The sequence below is a fragment of the Ammospiza caudacuta genome, chromosome 31, assembly GCF_027887145.1.
Source record: "Ammospiza caudacuta isolate bAmmCau1 chromosome 31, bAmmCau1.pri, whole genome shotgun sequence".
Classification (NCBI taxonomy): Eukaryota; Metazoa; Chordata; class Aves; order Passeriformes; family Passerellidae; genus Ammospiza; species Ammospiza caudacuta.
In genome coordinates, this window is record NC_080623.1 from 1,050,873 (window position 1) to 1,072,323 (window position 21,451).

General features: G+C 49.9%; 1 long non-coding RNA gene and 1 pseudogene across 1 annotated transcript; one reads left to right on the forward strand and one right to left on the reverse strand.

Moving 5' to 3' along the window:
- LOC131569699 (zinc finger protein 665-like) overlaps positions 1-4,316 on the forward strand; it is a 129,942-nt pseudogene extending 125,626 nt beyond the window's left edge.
- An 11,166-nt stretch (positions 4,317-15,482) lies between these two features.
- On the reverse strand, positions 15,483-17,677 carry LOC131569882 (uncharacterized). The gene is made up of 6 exons (XR_009275813.1): positions 17,581-17,677; positions 17,211-17,246; positions 16,867-16,893; positions 16,388-16,423; positions 15,840-15,872; positions 15,483-15,625 (listed from the first exon to the last, which is right to left on the reverse strand). It is a non-coding gene; the product is annotated as an uncharacterized LOC131569882 (long non-coding RNA).
- Between the last annotated feature and the right edge of the window lie 3,774 nt (positions 17,678-21,451).

The following is a 21,451-nucleotide window of genomic DNA, read 5'->3' on the forward strand; positions in this document are numbered from 1 at the left end:
GTTTAGCCCAGAAATGAGTTCTGCACCTTTAAGGCTGGTTCTGAGAGCGAAGGGGAGGAGGAAGAAGCTGCAGTTTGTTTTCAGATACTGCACTCACTCCTCTACATTCCAGCTGCTGGATGGACAGACAGCAGGACAGAGCTCTCCTTTGCTTTTAGTTAGTTTTTAGGTCTCTGAGGCAGAGAAGTTCCCTGGACTGTGGTTTTTCTTTTTCTTTGGAGCTGTTTAAACCTGCTCTGGACTGAACACCCAGAACACCACCGGCAGCTCGTATCTGTGGCCCACCTGGCTGAGCCTGGGCCACAGCATTTCCAGTGCTGGAGGGACTGATAAGAGACTCATAAGAGACTGATAAGAGTCTGACTGAGCCCAGCTACAGCCCATGGAAAGACTTTGTGAGTTTGTCATCTCTTTTGGAGCAGCAAGAGGTTTTATTATTTAATATGGTTCATTTGTTTTGCTGGTGAATGCTTTGCCTGCTAAATAAACAGGTTTTTTGCAATTTTCTCCAAGGAAATATTTTTCTGAATCAGTCGTGGAAGAATCTGCTTGAATCTCCTGTCTAGAGAAACCCCTTTTGAGGATTTTCTCCCAAATTTGCCCTAAACCAGGGTAGGGTGGTGGGGAATGGGGGGAGCCCCAAGTGGCTGGATTGAGGGGAGGCTGGAGAGGGGAACCCAAAATCCCCCGGAATCCCTAAGCAGCACTGGAGAGGGGGGATCCCCAGGACCCATGGCACGCCCAGCAGCCCTGAGATGGGGTACTAACCAGAACCCGAGAATGATGAGACTGGAAATGGGAAACTCTGGGTGGCCTTTTTTTATGCACTCTTGATTTCTGGATATCAGGTGACTTCTAGGAATGGACTTGGGTGGGAGGAATCCCCAACCGAAGGCATTCACACCTTTTTTTCCCCAAACCAGGATTTTCCCCAAACCTTCTGGCTGTGATATCCCCCCTATCCTGCTCTGGTTGAGCTCATACAGAAACCTGATCCTGGTCTCAATCTCACTCCACATTGAGACACACTCATAGTTCCGTATTTAATCTCATCCCAGTCCCAAACTCGTCTAGCCCCAGACCCAATCCCAACCCCAGGCCTAAAGCCAATCCCATGTTTAGCCTTAACTCCAATCCCAGCTCTAATCCAAATCTCAGCCCCAGCTCCAAGCCAGTCCCAATTCCAGCCCCTTCCAAAATCCTCAGACCCAAACCAAATCCCAGGTTCAGCCCTTCTGGGGGTTTGCGGGTGTCTCTCTCCCTCTGACCCCGATGATGTTTGGTTGGGGTCACACCAGGGCTCAGAGGGACAGAGACCCTCCCCGGCCTCCCAATATGGGAGAAGGTCAGAGAGCCCCTCCAGCCTCAAGCACCCTCAGGAGTGAGAGGGACACAGAGGCCCTGGTCCCCAGCCCTGCACAGGCATTCTCTGGGGTGAGAATGATGGAGACCCCCCTGGGGAATGGCCTGCAGTGACAGGGACAGGGATAGCCTATGGGGAATAGCCTGGGGTGACAGGGACAATGACAACCCCCCCAAACACCTCCCAAGCACCTCCAGGGTGAGAGGCACAGAGACCCCTTGAGCATCTCTGGGGCACTGGACAAAATAAACTTGGCAGAAATCAAACTTTATCCTATGTAAAATACCTTGGTGAATATTTGATTTCCCACAAGGCACATGTGATGAAAACACAAATCCCAAACATGAATAAACTTACAATAGAAGCAATTCTATGGCAATTCCAATTTACATTGGTTCCTGCATAGCTACAGCTCAGCTGCTGGCAGGTTCCAATAAAAGCAAAGTGCAAATTTGTCCAATACAAATATTATTAAAAGAAACGGGAAACTCAGCATACCTGTCCAAAAAGGTGACAAGAATGAAGAGAATAATGATTCTGATATTTGACAAAGCCCCCAAGCCTGTGAATTCTGGAGTTATTTAGGAATTTAGCTACTTGAACTGGGCTTCTTCGGGGACTTTTAGCAGCCCCTTGTGCTCCTCACAGTGGGGTGAATGAACCTTGTCAGTCTCACTGGTATAATTTGCTCCCTTTCCTCCAGTGATTTTAACAAATTTTCAAGGAAGGACAACAAAATATTTTCTTTTTCACTGGCCACCCACAACAGCCATTTTCCTTATCAGTTCTCCCATAAGTTCCCCAGGAGGAAGGAGGGACTGTTTCCAAGTTTCCAAGAGTTCTTCCAGAAAGAACCACAGCCTCCTCAGAGAAGGGAACCATGCTGTGGTTAAAGGCACTTGGAGTCAAGAGAACAGCGCCCTGAACTCACTGTTCCAAAATAATGTCACAGTCTTGTTACTCAAATTGTTATAGAGATTCCTCTGCCCAATTAAGGTGCTAATGAGGCCAAATCCAAAGAATATTTTATTGAAGAGTAAATGTGAGGTAGAGAGAAAGGGGGAAAGAAAGAGAAAAGGGGGGAGAGCAACAGACAGGGACAGGGACAGAGACCTCCCCTGGAGCAGGGCAAGTGTGACATTGTCCCCTGTGTGTGTGGCCTTCCCAGGGTGGGGGTTTTACACCTGAGCCAGTTTGGGTAAAGGGGGTGGTGTTCAACCCCCCCTGAGCAGGGATTACCCCACTGTTTCAGGTTGCCATGTAAGATGTAACCAAATGCATGTTTTCAATCCCCATCTTCATCAACTGCTATAAACAGGCGGGGCAGTGTTCTTTATCTCTTCCATGACTCAGCCCTGATAACGCCCTCCAGGGGAGATATCTTCTGCTAATGGGCCATTGAGTGTCACTGCAGGACTGATAAAATTCCATCATCCCATTGTGGGATGCTCCGCCCAGGGGGAGGAACCAAGCATTCCTACATGGATATAAGCTGAGACTTGCCACACCAGGAGCACCTTGCCTACTGGATTCCCAGAGGACAAGAGCTCCATAACCACCACTGGACTTCCAGAGGAAGACCAGACCCTTCTCCAGGATCACTGCTCTGACAGAATCACGTTGATCACTCCAACAGAACTGCAGCCACCATTTAATGGGACTGCTGCCACCACGCTGACCAACAGGGTGTCAGGTCATATCCTGACACTGTCCGTTTAAGGCAGTGTTTCTGTATAATTGCCTTGGTCTTCACTTTCTTATTAAATTGTAATTCTGACTTAGACTCTCCCCCAGGTTTGCCTTCAAACCAGAACAAAAGACAATGTGCGCACCCTTTGTTTTCTTCCTAGAACAGGATTTCCCATTCCCAAATCTTGATTGGATGGAGGAGGAGGCTACGAGGAAGAGGAAGGAGCCCTGGGATACCAACGCAGGTGAGGAGGAAGTCAGTACCCCTTTCCCCCTCTCTCCCACTCCATCTCCCAGCCCAGCACGGCCCCTGGCTGCAGGACAACGCTGCTGCCAACCCCGTCCTGCCGGGGATGCACTGGGGAGATCTCCTTCCCTCTGGCACGGAGGCAAATCCCATCCTTTCCTTGTCCTTCCTCCCCCAGACAAGAAGCTGAGGATGGAGACCACAGAGGACAAATCTCCTTGGAAGAACCTTGTGGAAGAGGCAGTTTTGAGTGACTCCACAGTGCAGAATTACAGTGGGGAGGAAAATCCATGGAGATTCCACAGGAGGAGGGGCTTCAAACCCAGCCCAGGGTTCTCTGAGGAGGAAAGACCCACCCTGTGCCAGGAGGGTGGACAGAGCTTCACCCAGAGCTCGAAGCTGGTGGTCCATGAGCAGTTTCATGATGGGGAGAAGCCCCACAAATGCTTGGAGTGTGAGAAGAGCTTCAGGCAGAGCAGCACCCTGATCAGCCACCAGAGGATCCACACTGGGGAATGGCCCTATGAGTGTGGGGAATGTGGGAAAGGCTTCAGCTGCAGCTCTGCCCTGATCATCCACCTGCGCATTCACACTGGGGAGAGGCCCTACGTGTGTCCCCAGTGTGGGAAGAGGTTTCGGACCAGCTCCCATCTCCTCCAGCACCAGCGGATTCACACTGAGGAGAGGCCCTTCCTCCGCCCTGACTGTGGGAAGGGCTTCAAGCAAAACTCTCACCTTGTCACCCACTGGCACATTCACACTGACGAGAGGCCCTACGAGTGCACCCAGTGTGGGAAGACATTTCAGAGCAGCTCCAATCTCCTCCTGCACGAGCGGATTCACACGGATGAGAGGCCCTTCCGCTGCCCCGACTGCGGGAGAGGCTTCAAGCACAACTCCACCCTCATCACCCACCGGTGCATCCACACTGGGAAGAGGCCCTACGAGTGTCCCCAGTGTGGGAACAGCTTCACCACCAGCTCTCACTTGACAAGACACCAACGGAGGCACCAGTAAAGGACGGCCAGCCAATGCCCCAAGTGCAGGAAGAGCTTCATGCACAACTCTAGCTTCATCCCCCATGGGAGAACCCACATTGGGAAGAACCCTAATGATCCATGTTCCCCATGATCCATGCTGGGAAGACACCCGTCCCTTTTCCTGCCCCTGCCAGTGACATGATGTGGCATTGAAAAACATGAGGGTCTGGCCATGGCTCTGTCATTACATTCACTCCCACCTCAGAACATTTCCAGGTGCAGAAAAGGGACACTCTCTCTCTCTGTCCCTGAGGAGAAAGGTGTCCTTTCCAGACAGGGGAAATTGTGGCCAGGCAGACCCAGTGAGCTGTGTTTTAGTTTTCCCTGTAAACAGTTTCATTTATCCCTTCTGTTACCAATATTGTTTCTGTTCTGTTTGTTCTTTATCTTGTTCCTGTTCCCAATAAATTCTTCTTATCCCAGCCCAGGATCTTGGCCTTTTGTGCTTTCCATGGGAGGTGGGAGGGCAGCGAGGGCAGCGTGGTTTTAGCGGGAGTAGGAAATTGGGGAATCCCATTCCTGAACCCTGGCCCCTGGAAACCAAGCATCCCAGCTCGTCCCAGCCCTGGTGGCCATGGCAACTGCCTTGGGAGCGGGTCCCTGGCTGGGGCTGTGGGAACCTCTTCCTTCTGGTGCCCAGGGACAGGAGTGGAGGGAATGGCTGCAGCTGAGTCGGGGCAGGCTCAGGTTGGATGTCAGGAAAAGGTTTTTGCCCAGAGGCTGCTGGGGCCCTGCCCAGGCTCCCCAGGGAAGGGTCCCAGCTCCAGGGCTCTCTGAGCTCCGGCAGCGTTTGGACAGCGCTGCCAGGCCCAGGCTGGCATTGTTGGGGTGTCCTGTGTAGGGCCAGCAGTTGAACTGGAGGATGCTGTTGGGTCTCTCCCAGCTCAGCCAATTCTGTGGTTCTGGGATCCCGTGAGCCTGGGGATGGGGCTGCAAATGGTTGCCATGGCAACGGGCTCTGGCTGCAGGCCTGAGCTGGTGTCCATGGGAACCACCCCTGGCATGGGGTCTCCATGGAGCTGCCACGGGACTGACCATAGCAACAGGGTGGTGGGGATTTTTACCATGGAAGCTGACCATAGCAACAGGGTGGTGGGGATGGTTGCCATGGAAACTGACCATAGCAACAGGGCCCTGGTGATGGTTGCCTGCCAAGGATCAGATTTGTCACAGGCCCTCAGAGCCGTTCCATGGGGACTTTCCAAGAGTCTCCAGGCTGTTCGAGAGCTGGAATGTCACAGGCAGAGACAGGGGCTCCATGGAGACCCTCCCAGGGGTTTCTGGGATGGTAAAGAGCCCTGTGGTCAGAGGCAGTCACAGCCTTTACATGGTGACATCCCAGGGGACTTTGGGCTACAAAGGCACCAATCTGTCACAGGCACTCACAGGGGCTCCACGGTGACATCCCAGGAGTCCCCAGGCTGTCAAAGAGCCAGGATGTCCCAGACACTCACAGGGGTTCCTGTCATGGGCACAGCGGGAGCTTCAGGCAAAAGCTTTATTTCTTTATTGGAGAAACTCCTGCTGAGTCATGAGGTGAAGAAATGACACCCAGTAGCCACCATGGTTCCTCAAACCCCTGCAGGGCCCCTAGACTTCCAAAATTCCTTCAAAGAGAGGAGACTGGGAGTGGCTGGATCCAATCCCAGCCGCAGAATTTTCAAAGGTGTAAAAGATTGAACAGGTGGAATTCAACTTTAACACAATTTGTCCTGCAGGATTAATGATAGTATACCAGATTAATTTATATAAATATGTCTCTGGCTTATTCTGATCATGATCAGATGGAAAAATCACCAGCACAGTTCTTTTCTCCAGAGTTCAGGAGCTATAAAAATTATTAGAATATAGTGCTCTAGGCAGCAATTTTGAACTCAACAGGGCCTTGCTGGGGTTGTTGGAGCCCATTGCAGGCAGAGCCTCCTGCTCCAGCAGGAACTGCCTTTCCTGTGCCATGAGCAGGGCAGGTCCCGCTGCAGGAGAAGCCCCAGGCCAGCCCCAGCACAGGGAAGGCCTCGGGCACAAGGGCAGAGTGCCATGCTGGGAGCTGTGCCAGGGAGAGTCTGAGGCAGCAAAGGCACCTTGGCAGCAGCAGCTGCTTGCAGGCCATGGCCAGAAGCCTCCCTTGGCAGCCCGGCCTGGTGGCCGCCACTGCAGAGCTGCTGCCTCAGGGCTCACTTCTGGCTGGGCTCTGAAAAGCCACTTCTACCCCAGGAGCCTGACTGGGAGGCCATTGGCCCCAGCACCTTGGGGACAAGATATTAATGACAAAACTCTTCATGGCAGCAGAACGAAGGCAGGGGCAGAGGAAAGGGGAGAGCCAGGCCCAGGGAACAGGGCTGCCATAGTGATGGCTGTGAGGTCACTGCCTCTGCAGCAGCCTGGCTGCCCTCAGCAGACATTCTTGCAACAAGCGTTGTGAGGGCACCCAGCACATCAGAGAACCCACAATGCAGGAATTCTGTCCCTAGGGATGAGAGGGTTTCACTGGGTCAGGTTGCACAAAGCTCCTGCTCATGGATAATTCGTGGGATTGGGCATCCAATTCTCTGGAAAAACAACTGCAGTTTCCTGCCACTTTCATAATTGTAAAACATTTCCTCGTTCTAACAAATGTAAATCTACCCTTATTCAGTTTAAAGATATTGACCTCTTTCTGTCATGGCAAGATTTAGGAGAAAATAACTTTGACCACTATTTTTCCATTTTCACAGACCTTATTTTTTTTCCAAAAATCACCCAAGATGGAGTTTGGAGGCCTCATCCCATAACCAGCAGGTAGAGACTGTGGACTGTGGGCTCAGTGGTGTGGAGACTGAGGAAAAATCAGGAATAGTCTGGGAGGGATGGATGGGTGGTTTCAGAGAGGCTGGAGCTTTTCTTCATAGAGGATATAAGCATGAGAAGGAAACAATGTCAGCAAGGGCAGCTGGGGAGGTGCAGAATGGACATGTGGAAAAAGGAATTTCCTTGCCAGGGCAAATCTGTGGTGCAGCATGTCCCCCAGAAGGAGCCTGGAGCAGCCCAAGGCTTTGTGTGGGCAGGCAGAGGCAGGCAGGAGGCAGAGCTGTCAGCAAAGGAAGGGGCCAGCCAGGTGAGGCAGCCGGGGGATGCTGACAGCCTGCCGGGACAGAGGCGCACGTTTGCTCAGCACCAGAGACACCTTTCCCTTGCTTGTCCCCGCCTGTCATCACTGCTTCCAGTGTTCTACTCTACCTTGAACCTGGGGACACTTTTTCAGTCTTGTGCCTCACAGGGATCTACTGAAAGTACAAGAAACTTGAGTGTTTCCATCTTATATTGAGTTCTTGAGGAATTTTTTGAGCACACTCTGAGGGACTGGGTCTGATGCAAAGAGCACCAAAGCCCCAGAGGCTCATTAAAGTCCTTGTGCTGTGTCTTTGCTGCTGAGCTGGGCTGGGCTCCTGGCCCGAAGGCAGCTCCTGGCAAGGGCAGTGCTGCAGAGAGACAGCTCTGGCCAGGAGCAGCTCCTGTGCACAGCCCAGCAGGTTGGGCTATGACATCACAGAGTTCATTGTGTGAGGTCACTGAGCAGCTAAACCATCATAGAGGGAACTGTGTGACATCACGTGGGCAGTGTGACATCACAGTGGCTGTGTGAGGTCACTGGGGAGGTCACTCTGCCCCGGCCCCCCTCACAGTTCCCCCCAGAGCAGTCCAACCCTGCTCATGCACAGCGGGGTCCCCTGTCCCCCCGGGTCCCCCCGCCCCTGGCACCACAGCCTCCCCCAGAGGATGTTCCACGAGATCGACCCCAGAGCCTGACACGGGGACGGGGGCCTGGGGCCCTGGGGTTGGGACAGGGGTACAGGGACCCCCCGGCAGCGTCCCCGTGTCCCCCAGGGCCACAGCCTGGGCCAGGGCTCCTTCACCCTGCTACCAACGAGGCCTTGAGAGCGCTGGAAACATCCCCAGAAATGGATCAGCAAAAACCAGATTGGATATTAAGGGACAGCAGCACAAAGTACCTTGGCAAGAGTCATTGTGCTCCTGACTGGTCACTTCAGGCACACAAGGGAAACAAAGCAGAAACAAAACCAAACAGAATCCAGGCAATCAAAGCAGAAATTAACTGAGAAGTGTCCCTCTGTGTGTGTGTGTGTGACACAAGGACATTGGAGGCAAGGATAAAAGGAATACAACCCAAAAGCTTAACAGAGGTCAAAATTCACAGGACTTAACTTATACCTTAACCTTAACTGATACTTTCAACTTCACAATTTTGCAAAAGAGCAGAGCAGAAGCAGCATTTAACATAACTCAAACCTATGACTTTGCAGTTTAACAGAGGAATAACACTTAACAATATTGAACTTAGCTTATAATTTATATTAAACATAAGAGCTTAGCAAAAGAACAACTCTTGGCAGAAATTAGCTTCACTTAGACCTTGTGATTTAACCTTCCCTACAGGCCTGGCTGACTCACCTATCCAAGGCACTCCAACCCCTCAGAGAGCAGCATTTCTGCCACATTTCCCCAGCACAGGCACTCCTGTGTGCACACAGACACAAAGAGTCAGTGCAAGGCACCTGTCAGCAATTCCCCTGAGGGCAGGAAATGCTCACTGTGGATCCTTTGGCATCTCCCCAGCAAAGGGCAAAGGGTTGAGCCTGGAGGAGTGGGGGGATTGGCCCAGGCTCTGTGGTTGTTCGGGATCCCCAAGTGCAGCAAACAGGAGAGCTCCTGGCTGGGAGAGGCCCCACTCAGAGGGAGTCGCTGGCCCGGGAGAGCTCCAAGGGCTCCATTTGGAGCGCTGTTTGTAGGGCCCCAAGAGAGGGGCTTCAGTCCCAGCAATGGCTCATCCTGGCCACACTTGGCAGCAACAGCTTTCTTTGGCAGGTTGAGAAGAGGGATCTTGTGCCACTGAGGGAACAAAAACAGTTCCCAGGGCTGCTGCTAAAGGAACCAGGAGCTGGTTGGGCAGCAGCAGTGCCTAGAGCAGACAGTGTTTGTGATGAGCTGCAGAGGAGCTGAGCCCAGGGGCTGTTGGCCAAGGCCGAGGCCCAAGGAGCATTTCTCAGCTGGCAGGGCGGCCTGAGAAGGGGAGGGGAGAATGCAGCAGCACAGGGCCCATGGAACCAAGGGACCATTGTGACACTGTGGGGTCCTGTGACACCAAGGGATCATTGTGACACTGTGAGGCCTCATGGAATCATGGAGACCAGTGTGACATTGCTGGGCCTCATGGAACCATGGAGACACTTTGGGGTGTCATGGAACCAAGGGGCCATTGTGACACTGAGGGGCACCATGGAATCACAAAGACCATTGTGACACTCAGGGCACTCATGGAAACCTGGAGAGCATTGTGACACTATGAGTCCCATGGAATAAGCAAAGCTTTGTGACACTGCGAGGCCTCATGGAACAAGTGAGACCATTGTGACCCTGGGAGGACCATTGTGATACTGTGGGGCCTCATGGAATCAAGAGGTCTTTGTGACACTTCAGGGCTTCATGGAACCAAAGGTCCATTGTGACACTGCAGGGCCTCATGTCATCACTGGTCCATTGTGACACTGGGCAACCAAAGGAGACCACTGTGACAGTGCAGGGCTGCATGGAACCAAAGCTCCAGGGTGTCACAGATTGGTCTCCTGTCATCAATGGTCCATTGTGACACTGTTGAGCCAGAGGAGACCACTGTGACACAGTAAAACCCAAGGGTCCAAAGGTCCATTGTGACATTGCATACCTCATGGAACAGAGGAGTCCTGTGACATTGTGGGGCCTGGGGAACCATGGAGACCATTGTGACACTGCAAGGGCTCATGGAATCCTTGGGACCCTTGTGACACTGTGGGGCCTTATGACACCTAGGGGCCACTGTGACATTGTGGGACCCCATGGAACCTAGGGGCCAGTGTGACACTGCAGGTCTTGTAATCAAGAGGCCATTGTGACACTGCTGGAGAACATGGAATCAAGTCCCCATTATGACACTGTGGGGCCCCATGGATCCAAGGTACCATTGTGACACTATGAAGCCTCATAAAACCAAGGGAACATAGAACAGGTCTGGCTGATTTGGCCTCCCATGGACTGGCTGACTGGTCCAAGTGACCTTTGCATGTTGAGGGTCATTTCTCATCTGCTGCCAAAACACTGGGGCTCTGCGCTTTCCTTCCCAAAGGAAAAGGACTGTCCTTCTGCTCCAGGCACCCATGGCCAGAATTTGGAATTTCACCTCCAAATTTCCTTATATCCAGGCATTCTTCCCATAGCAATATCACCAGGACAAGTCTGGCTGGCAGTACTTTCACAATGGTCACCTCTCATCTGTCCCCAAAACATTGGGGTAGGCTGCATGTTCTCATTCCCTTGGGAAAGAACTGTCCTGCTTGTCAAGGTGCCCATGGCTGAGATTGGGTTTCCACCTCCAAAATTCCCTATATCCAAAATCTGCTATTACTGACAAGTCTGGCTGGCCTTGGCCTACTGAGGCTCTCACCTGCCTTCCAAATCTTGGGGTTCTGTGCTTTCCTTCCTATGGAAAAGAAATGTCCTTCTCAGCCAGGTGCCCATGGCCACAATTGGGATTTCACCTCCAACATTGCCTGTTATGACAGACTGGAGGAGATTGTTGGCAATAAACATTTTGTGTGTGGGGGAGGAAGGGGCAGGTCCAGCCATGCCCTGTAAGCCCAGCCCTGCCCTGCCCTGTGACCCCAGTCCCCCCAGGGGCCTCCAGTGGGTTTACGGTTTCTACCTGACCCGCAGCACACTGATCCCCCAGCACTGCCGTCCCACCCTGGGCACTGGGGCCCTCTTGGCTCTACTCAGTGCTGCTGCTGTACTCAGGGCACCCCAAATTTCTGTAGGGACCCGTGTGCACCCACTCCAGGGATTGTGTGCGACTCACACTGCCCCGATCCTCCACGCACCCGGAGCTCCGTTCGGGGTTTGCGTGCCAACTCACCAATTCGTCTGCCACCCTCAACACGCCCTGAGGGTGCCTACCAAGCCTTAAGGGGGAAGGCCAACCCCTTGTGTGCCACTCACATTTCTGTTCCTCCGCATGCCCGGAGGGGGGCCCACCTTATCCCCCTGGGAGGCCTCTCACTCACTCAGGCTTCTCTTGCTTCCCTCCGTTTGTGGTCGATCGCCTCGCAGGAGTCCAGAACCGCGGTGCTGGGAGGGCCACAGCTGCTTTGGGGCTCCGAGCTGCCGGGCCCCGTCGCACACACACTTCTTTTGCTTGCCTCCTACTCCTGCCACCGGCTTCACTTATCGATGTTCCTCCACACTGTTTGGTCATAGGGTGCTGCCGACCACTCCAGATAGGGCCAGATATCCCGGAGGCCCTCAGTCCTCTTCGGGTGTGGCCTATCCCAGAGCAGTCCCCAAGACTGGTATAAATGGCACGTGATCAGCTCTTTAGTGATTTCAGCTTTACTGGAAACAGTCTAGGTAGGGGACCCATGGGTTGTGCGCACACCACGCTCCTCCCGAGATGGTGTGGAGGAGGAGGAGGAGGAGGTCAGCTCCATCGTGCAGCAGAGCTGGGTCTTTTTCCTCACAAGAGTCTCTGAGTAGGTGCCTCTTGGCATCAGGTTCATAGTCTTTATACTGCTCTTGGCCCGCTCTGGTTAGGCTGACGAAGGTGAAAAGTTCTGACCAGGGTCTTTGATACTATCTTATGTTCTCTCTGTTTAGAGGTGTTATTGCGATTCTTTATTGCATGGTTGGTCATTGTTTTAGGGATTTTTGTTATGTAATCCTTTTCTGCTAAGTCCTATGGGAGTTTCATATTTGCTTATTAGGTGACATAATAATCTTCTTTATGATCTCGGATCCTTCGCCATTTTGGAAGAGAGTGGGAGCAGCGGGGGTAATACCCAACGGTAAGGAGATTTACATAATTATAAAACCTTTAACAAGCAATTAATAACTAACATTGGAACTTTACATAACTATAAGACATTAAACAAACAATCTAGAACTGTCATTGGAACTTTATATTAACTCCTTGAACAATGTATTCTCTACAACACTGTGGGAAGTTGTGGAACCAAGGGGATCGTTGTGGCACTGTTGGGGCCCATGGAACCAAGGGGCCAGTGTGGAAACAAGAGGCCACTGTGAGCCTGTGGGGTGTAACAACCCAGAACACTGAAATGCTGGAGGTAAGCAAAGGCTCCTTTACTCATGTTTGGTGCAAAGGTGAAACATCAGCCCAATATTCACAAGAGGCCAAAATGACACAAAATTTTACTGCCAAAGTACACAAAATCAAGAAACTTTGGAAGAGGTTTCAATGCAACATCCAATTACACAGAAAACATTTATCATAGCAGCAACTTCATTACCTTAGCTCATTTCACCTAGAAACCTTTAAGCTGTTGAGGTACCCAAAAATGTTCTATATAAAGAGCATTAGAAGGAGAAAAGAGAGAGACAGAAAGACAGAAGCTCTATAGCAAGACACGCATATGACTATCAGTTCCTAGGGTTCCAGTGTGGGTGAGACACAAACCCCAGGAGAACGCAGAGTGCATACCAGGGGCTGACCTTGTGCTTGGTGTTTTTAAGCCCCCAGGCCTTTGTGAGCCTCCCCCCAGGTGGGATTTCTGATTGCTCGGGCAATCGGGGCTGGGTTAGCACTGTCCCCACTGTGTGACTGACTGACAGTTCATCCCATGGTGTCTCAGGACATTGATCTCACCCAGCCTCTGACAGTGACCATGGTGACACCGGGAAACCTCATGCAACCATGGGTCAGTTGTGACCAGGTGGGTCTGTTGAAGATTGCAATGCAAGACGTTTTCTATTACCATCTGTATGGCAGATTATCTTTTGTCCAGTGGGCAGTTTGCCTTATCTCTCTCTTTGAGTAACCACAATCACACCTCGCTGGGAGGGGACATCTGCTGATAACAGACTATTGAACGTCTACGCATGGCATGACTGATAAGAACTATAACATCCCATTGTGAGAAATGAGCCCAGAGGGAGGAGTCAAGCATTGCTACCCAGATATAATCCAGAGGTTTTTGAGACACCAGCACGGCTTTCTCCATGGGATTTCCCAGAGGAACAGCAGCTGTCTCTTTTCCCACTGGGTCTTCGGAGGAAGAATACATCCTTCTCTACACAACCCCCTTGCTCCAACAGAACCATACCTGACACTTCAGGAGGGCTGCAGCCACATTTCCAATTGGATTGCCACCAACACCCCAACCCACAGGGTGTCAGGTTGGGTTCTGACTCTGTCAGTGTTGTTCTAGTGTACCGCACTGTTAATTTTATCCTTTTATTTTTTTCCTTTCCCTATTAAAGAACAGTTATTTCCTGCTCCCATATTTTTGCCTGAGAGCCCCTTAATTTAAAATTTATAGCAATTCAGAGGGGTGGGGAGGGTTTACATTCTCCATTTCAGGGGTGGCTCCTGCCTTCCTTAGCAGACTCCCGTCTTTGCAAATCAAGACAGTATTGATCACACTGTCAGGGTTCTTCTGTGGGTATTGATCACACTGACAGGGTCCCGCTGTGGGTATTGATCACACTGACAGGGTCAATGCTGTGGGTATTGATCACAATGAGAGGGTCAATGCTGGTTCTGCTGTAGGGGACACACTCTTGGGGAGGGCAGTGGTCCCATTGTGGATAAATGTTGGGCAGTATGAAAGTCTGACAAGGAAATTTCACAGATATGCACGTATGGCAGAAGGATTTTTAAATGTAGAATCTGATAAAGGAATAGAAATGAAAGCAAGTTTTGATATAGAAGAAAAGTATTGGTGAGCCAGTCTTACTGGATAACCAAGAAGGAAAGGGTGTGTTAGTTAGAAGTTTTTATGACTTAGAGCAAAGGATAAACCCACCTCAAACAAGAAGATGTTTTTACCAAGCAGGAAGATAGCGCAGGCAAACAAGGCAGCAAAGCTACAAGTAGAAAAAAGGTCTCAGAATTTTCCACTGCAAGAAAACTGAAAAACAACTTCTAGCTTAAATTGTAATGTACTAACTTTTAGTGATTGGAGAACTAAATTTTAGTGATTGAATATGGTAATTGTAGTGGTTATGATAGGCTATGGATAACAGTTAAGGTATAGATTGGTTCTGCTGTATTAAGATGCTCATCAAAGAAGAGTATATAATATAATAAATGTATAAGAAAATATATCATAAATCTCTTTTCTGAAGTTTATAACTAAAAATATAAAATAAAAATATATTAAAATAATAGTGAAAAATTAAAATAATAAATAAATATATAAAATAAAATTTTAAAATAAATAAAAAATCTATTTAAATAAAATAAAGTAAAAAATAAATTAAAAATATATAAAAAAAGTATATAATATATGCAAAACCAAAGGGTCTCCAGGCCTGCCTGCAGCTGGAGCTGACAGCTGTGGGCACAGCTCTGTCAGCCACGGCCCTGGACTGCTGTGACACCTTGGATGGAATAAACTGCACTTACTGTACAATAAACTGCATTTTGTATACAATGAACTGCATTTTGGAGACAATGAAATGCAATTTGTGTACAATAAACTGCATTTTGTATATAATAAACTGCATTTTAACTGCATTTTGTGTACAATAAACTGCATTTTGGAGAGCAGCCTGGAGTTCCACATCCCTCATTTACAGGTGTGGGTGATGAAGATGAAGCTGATGATGATGATGATGATGATGATGGTGTGAGCAGTGTCATGGTGACGGTGTCAGTGGTGTTGGATGAGGAGGATGTTGGTGATTAATGGGACCATAGTGTGGGTGCTGGGATATGTGATGATGATGATGACGATGATGAAGATGATGGAGGCGCTGTGAGCAGTGTCTCAGCCTGCCCTGCCCAGGAAGGCAGAGGGAGCCCTGGGAGCCCCAGAGTGGCTCCGCTCAGTGTGGGGGAGAAACCAGAGACCCCCAGGGCTGGGTGAGGGGGGACAGACACAGGGACAGAGAGACGGACAGGGGACAGACATAGGGACAGACACAGGGACAGACAAACAGACAGTAGGCAGACACAGGGACAGACAGAGGGACACACACAGACAGGGGACAGACACAGACACAGACAGACACAGGGACAGACAGAGGGACAGACAGAGGGACAGGGGCATGAGCACACACCCATCCATATGAGAAAAGCACCCATGAACACACAGAGTTGCTTTGCTGAAGGGTTTTTTGATTATTGACTATTGATTATTGATTATCAATCATTGATTATCGATTATCAATTATCAGTTGTTCCAGGGCCATTCCCAGGCTCCCAGGGCAGCTCTCCAGGAATGATCAAATCCTGACGGCCTGACAGGGACAGGAGCTGAGTGTGACCCCAGGGTGACCCCAGGGTGACGCCAGGGTGACCCCAGTGCGTCTCCAGAGCCCCCCAGAGACATCCAAACTCCCCCAGAGCCCCCCAGGACCATCCCAAACTGGGGCAAACTGGGGGGGACTGGGGGGCACTGGGGGGTACTGGCCTGCCCCCAGTGCCATCCCCAGCACAGCTCCGGGTACCCACCTCAGCCCTCTGCACTCCGAAGCCTTTGGGTTTCTGCAGAGAGGGGGCAGAGGGCACCGGGGTCACCACGGGGTCACCGCGGGGTCACCAGCCCAGCCGGGCGGGGGGCCCAACTGGCCCCCAATATTCCCTAGTGCCCCCCAGTGCCCCCCAGTCCATCCTAGTTCCCCCTCAGTATCCCCCTGTTCCCCCAGTTCCCCCCATTCCATACCAGTCCATCCCAGTTCCCCCCAATTCCCCCCAGTCCATCCCAGTTCCCCCCCAGTATCCCCCTGTTCCCCCAGTTCCCCCCATTCCATCCCAGTTCATCCCAGCTCCCCCCGATTCCCCCCAGTCCATCCCAGTTCCCCCCCAGTATCCCCAGTTCCCCCCAGTCCATCCCAGTATCTTCCAGTTCCCCCCAGTTCAGCCCAGTTAATCCCAGTATTCCGCAGTTCCCTCCGTATCCTCCAGTCCATCCCAGTTCCTCCCCAGCCCATCCCAGTCCATCCGAGTACATCCCAGATCCCCCAGTCCATCCCAGTCCATCCCAGTTCCCCCAGTCTCACCTTGATGCAGCCCCCAATGCCTCCCACGATCCCGGACTGCAGGGGCAGAGCAAAGGGGATTTGGGATTTGGGGGTTTAGGGATTTGGGATTTGGGGATTGGGGATTTGGGGATTGGGGGATTTTGGGGATTGGGAGATTTGGGGATTTGGGGTTTGGGGATTGGGGGATTGGGATTTGGGGATTTGAGGTTTGGGGGTTTGGGGATTTGGGAATTTAAGGATTTGGGGGATTTGGGATTTGGGGATTGAGGGATTTGGGGATTGTAGGGGTTTGGGTTGTGGTGATTTGGGGATTTGGGGGATTTGAGGGATTAGGGATTTGGGTTTTGGGGATTTGGGATTTGGAGATTGCAGATTTGGTAATTTGGGAGTTTGGGGTTTGGGATTGGGGGATTGGGGATTTGGATATTTGGGGGAATTGGGTATTTGGGGGCTGTACTGGGATGTCCTGGGCTATACTGGGCTATACTGGTACCCACCTGGCCATCACTAATGCCACCAATTCGCTGTGGGGAGAGCAGGAGATGTCCCCAAGGTCGCTGGGGTGTCCCCCATTGCCCCCATTGCCCCCCATTGTCCCCCATTGCCCCCAGTGCCCCCCAGTGCCCCCAGTGCCCCCCATTGCTCCCCACTGCCCCCCAGTGCCCCCAGTTCCCCCCCAGTCCTTCCCAGTATCTCCCAGTCGATCCCAGTGACCCCAGTCCATCCCAGTCCATCCCAGTGACCCCAGTCCATTCCAGTTCCCCTAGTCCATCCCAGTATCTCCCAGTGCCCCCCAGTCCATCCCAGTCCATCCCAGTGCCCCCAGTGCCCCCAGTCTCACCCCAGCACAGATCACTCCGCTGCCCTCCATGTCGGCCTGGGCAGGGACAGCAAAGGTTGGTCAGGGGATGGGATGGGATGAGGAGCCCCAAAAGGATGAGATGGGATGGGATCCATGAAATGGATGGGATTTTTGGGGAGCCCCAAAAGAATGGGATGGGATTTTTGGGGAGCCCCAAAAGAATGGGATGGGATTTTTGGGGAGCCCCAAAAGAATGGGATGGGATCAATGGGATCAATAGGATGGGATGGGGTGGGATAAATGGGATGGGATGGGGAGTCCCAAAAGGATGGGATGGGATCCATGGGGTGGGATGGGATTTCTGGGGAGACCCCAGCCCTGAGCCCAGCCTGGGGCCCTGCAGCCTCACCTGGCTCTGAGCTGGCAGGCACAGCAGGATGGAGAAGAGCAGGGCCACGCTGAGAACAGCCACCTTCATCTTCCTCTGGCTCTGGGCAGCGCTGCCTGAGGCTGCAGCAGGTGAGGAGCACCTTTATCCCTGCCGGAACTCCTCCCTGCACCCTCCCTGCCAGCCCCCAGGCCAAAGCCCAGCTTGGCACAGCCCCCAGCCCTGGCCACAAGCCCAGCCCTGGCACAGAGCCCATCCCACCCCACCTGTGGCACAGATCCACCCACCTCACCCGGCATCCCTCCAGCTTCCTGCACGGGGCAGCTGCCCCTGGAAGGGCCCAGGCACCTGGGGGGCCAAGGGGGGCAGGCAGGGAGCCAAAGGCACCTGGGGACCCTGTGGGGACAACCCCCAGTCCAACACAGTCCATCCTCCAACAGCTCCCCAGTCTCGGGGTTTTGCTGCTCAGGGTGACCCCAGATGTGGCACAAAGTCTCTTTTCCCATCCTGGCAGTCAGAGGAGCCAGACCTCCTCATTTCTCATTCCCAAGGTTGTTTATTGTTTTTTATCTATAAAATTCTTTCTCTGGCCTGCCCAGGTCCACTCAGCAAGACACTCCAGGCACTCTACCTCCTTCGGGGTGATGTTATCTTTTTATATATTTTTATTTCTACTTTATATTTATATATTTTAGGGATATGTATATATTATTATTTACACATATTTTTATATATTATAATTTTTACATATTTTTACATATTTTTATATATCTTATGTTTATATTTTATTCATATTAATTTATTTATATTTATAATGTTTATTTATACTTATAATGTTTTTGTCTATTTATGTATTCTATTTTGTATATATTTATACACTTTTTTATATATTATATTTATCTATTTATTTATAATTATATTATATTTGTTTATCTATTTATTTATGTATTTTAGATTTATATTTTTTTTCAAAATTCCACATACAATATTTACAATTCCTTCCCAATACCTATGACTTGTGTTAGACAGTGAGCTTCTACCCTAAACTAACCCAAAAGTGCCACCATCACCCAGAGGACAGAGGCCAAGAAGAAGAAGAAAGACAAAGGCTGGACACACCCAGATCCCCCCATCTTGTCCCCTGAACCCCCATTCTAAAAACCCCAAAATTCTCCATTTTCACCCTGTGACAAATTCACTCGCATTCCACTCAAACTCTCTTGCCTTGTAATTCTTCCCATCAAGGTGGGGATTTGCTCCAAGGGTCACAATCCCAGTCCCAGCTGTCCTGGGCTCTGTGCCCAAGGCTCTGAGACCCCCCTGGAGCCATCCAAGACAGACACACGGATGTGCTGGGGCCTGAAGCCCAGGGGAGATCCCCTGCCTGCCCCACTGTTCCACCCAGCCCCACTGGGTCCTGCTGGATCCCCCAATCCTGCTGGATCCCCCAAACCAATCCGGCTGGATGCCCCCAGTCCTGCTGGATCCCCCCAGTCGTGCTGGATCCCGCAATCTTGCTGGATCCCCCAATCCTGATGGATCCCCAAATCCAACCCTGCTGGATCCCCCCAGTCCAATCCTGCTGGGTCCCCCCAGTTGTGCTGGATCCCCCAATCCAATCCTGCTGGATCCCCCAATCCAACCCTGCTGGATCCCCCAACCCTGCTGGATTCCCCAAATCCCACTGGATCCAATCCAACCCTGCTGGATCTCCCAATCCAATCCTGCTCCTGTGAGCCATGGAGAGAGATTTGGGGATAAGAATCTGATTTTATTGTGGGATACAATAAATACATAATAATATATTGGGGACATACCATTATATATATATTTTAATTATTAATATTAAAGTATTATTATTTATTATTTTAAAAATAATATTATAATTATTATAATGTATATTAAATTATATAATAGATATTTTAATAATATATAATGATATATTATTAAATTATATATAATTATATATTATGTATATTAATTTATTAAATTATTATAATCGTTAAATTATTAATATCATATATTATCAATATAATATTTATTATATATAATAAACATAATAATTAGATAGTATTATAATATATATTTTCTATAAAAATATATATTACATTTAGATAGAATAATCTATATAATATATAGATTTATAACTATAGATTATTATAATAAATATAATAAATACTAATAACACCACTAATATAATAAATATATAATAATATATCCCATTTCAGGGAGACCAGCAATGTGTGCTGGAATGATTGGGTAACAATCACACAGACAAATTTATGCAAATAAATAATAAATATGCTAAATAAAAAAATAAAGAAAGAAAATATAATTAATAGATGCAAATAAATATTAAATATGCAAATAAATACATTTGGCAGAGTTTAATGAGATTTTCCTTTTCTGCTGAACCTGTCTCATTTAATCTCCTTGCAATCCAGGTCTAATTTTCACAGCTCCCTTTGCTTTTGCCATCCTGGTATCAAATCTCTGCTGTTCCCCAGGCTCAGAGTCTATCCCCTGCCTGGTGTCCCCCAACATCCCAACAGCTCCCAGAGCCCCAGGGCTGGCCCTGAGCAGGGCTCCCCTTCCTGCCCGAGGCTCCAGCCCAGCCCTGAGCCCTGGCACGGGGGAAAATGGGATTTTATCATTGGCTTTGGGCAAATATTCACATGGAAATTGTATGTGCTGTGTCAGAAAGTTGTGCTGGGTTAATTTTTTTAGAGTGTGGTAAATCTAATTTTAGGTTATAACATAATGTTAAAATAGAAACTCTGCTATGTGAGATACTTTTTTTTAAAGAAAGGACTTGCACTGAGATAGCAGCTACAGGGCACCTAAATCTTTCAGAGAATTTACTGGTTTCTTATCATAAAAAATGAACTTTTCCCCACCTTGAATGTGCTGTTAAAATTCAGAGGAAGAAGCTGACACTGACCAGACAGAATCCTGTGTTTGAATGGAATTTATGCATCATGTATGAGGGGTATGAATATGCAAAGGGCTATTGTTTTTCAGGGTTAATCCTCTGTTAATGTGGGTCCTTCCTTGTGCTAATTTTGCCCAGAGAAAGGTACCCAGACTGTCCATAACTCTTTGTTTTGATTGTCTCATATTGTCCTAATGCAAATTATCCAAATTATTACTACACTAACTGCATTGCTATTTTTTATAAACATTTTATTACCATTAAACTTTTATAATTTCCAACCCAAGTTCTTTGCAGGGTTTTTCCCCAGGTGGCCCCGAGAGCTCAGAGCAGGGACAGTCCCTGGCAAAATGCAGTTTATTGTACCCAAAATGCAGTTTATTGTACCCAAATTGCAGTTTACTGTACCCAAAATGCAGTTTATTGTACTCAAAATGCAGTTTATTGTATCCCCCTCTCTGGCAGGGCTCCCAGAGCTGCCAGAGCCTCCATTGCCCACGGACACCCAGGGACATTTCCAGGAGATGTTCCCTGCTCGGGGGCACTGCAGGGACCTGGGGTGGGACAGGGGGGAAACCCTGCAGGGCCTGCCCCGACTGTTTGCCTTGGATTGGGGAGCACCAGCAGTGACCTGGAAGGGTTTAATTTTATCTGTGCCTGCTTTGTGCCTCCTTTGATGGGGAATTCAGCAGCCAGCAGTGACCTGGAAGGTTCTGGAAGGTTTCCCTGTTATCTGTGGGTGCTTTGTGCCTCCTTTGTGCACAATTGAGCAGCCAGCAGTGATCTGGAAGGTTTTCCTGTTGTTTTTTGTTGCTCTGTTCCTCCTTTGTGCACAACTGACCAGCCAGCAGTGATCTGGAAGGTTTTCCTGTTGTATTTTGGTGCTTTGTGCCTCCTTGGTGCACAATTCAGGAATGGTGTTGGCTCAGGGACATTCCCTGCCCTGCACATCCCAGGGGC